This window comes from Austrofundulus limnaeus, unplaced genomic scaffold (genome assembly GCF_001266775.1).
Source record: "Austrofundulus limnaeus strain Quisiro unplaced genomic scaffold, Austrofundulus_limnaeus-1.0 Scaffold101, whole genome shotgun sequence".
Lineage (NCBI taxonomy): Eukaryota > Metazoa > Chordata > Actinopteri > Cyprinodontiformes > Rivulidae > Austrofundulus > Austrofundulus limnaeus.
Window position 1 is genome coordinate 1 of NW_013952503.1, and position 1,232 is coordinate 1,232.

Genomic DNA, 1,232 nt, shown 5'->3' on the forward strand with positions numbered 1-1,232 from the left:
ACTATATTAGTTTGTACATAAACAAATCATGTCACTTCAGCAGGACATAATCATTAAAATAAAAAGGACTGCACTTAAGAAGTATTTGTATTTCATGAATTATATTATTGCATTTGGCAACTAGAAGCACTGGGAGAGTGCAAACCTCTGCCAAGACCAATTTCCCCCATCCTGTAAGAGTTAATGCGCAAAAGCAGAGATGGAAACACATTTGCCGATGAAGTTCTGACGTAGCGAACATTTAAGCAGCAGTATGCACAGAATTTCTTCCCTGTGGAGTCCAATGTGAAAAAAAAAAAAGTCAGACTCGTCACCCGATGTTATTCATCGTCAAACTGGTGTCAGATTAAGCTCCTAAGTTTTCGTCAGTCACATTTCACCATGTAAAACGTCAGTTTTATCCCCTTGTATGAGTTTGTAATGGTTTGACTCTCTTTATAAAGTGCTTCCTGGCTCCCCAGTCTCCAAACTTTGAGGCCCAGAAGCTCTCTGTTTACAAGCCTAGTAGCGAGAAACTGTTTTGATTGGTTGTTTCGGAAATGTGTTGTGTTTGAGGAAATGGGAAAAATAGGTTTCAAGGTGCAGTCACGCACTTCCTGGTCAGCAAATGTTCTCTAAATGCGCACCAAATGTGTAAAAATGTGCACATTATGTCAAAAATTATACATCATTAAATCTAGTTTTACCATTACTTTTATAAAGTTTGAAGTCCGTGCTGTCCAATCCAGTTCAAATGAACACTGAAAGCTCTCACTGTTTTATTCCAGAAGCCCTGTGAAAGCATCACAGCTTTGCCGATCTCAGAGGATTAAAAGAAAAAAATTCCTGTATCCGCATCGTGATCCTGAACATCACCAAAATGTAACGATGTGTTACTTGGGCCAGTATCCACATGTGATAAAAATGTCATGACAATCTGTCCACAAGTTTTTGAGTAATGTTGTCCACAGACAGAACGACAGACGGACAGACAGACGTGACCGAAAACATTACCTCACCCTTGGCGGAGGTAATAATATAACCAATTTATGCCTTTAGTCTACATAATTACATTTAAAATTATAATTCCACTTCGAACAGAATGGCCTATTGTCAACATAATTATGAAGTGTGATTTATTTATTTTCAACTCTAAATATCTTCAAACTATCAAAATATAAAGTTCTTAGTGAAGAAAACCCGTCTGGATAACAGCAGACTGACTGCAGGTAAAATATATCACAGGTCTGGAC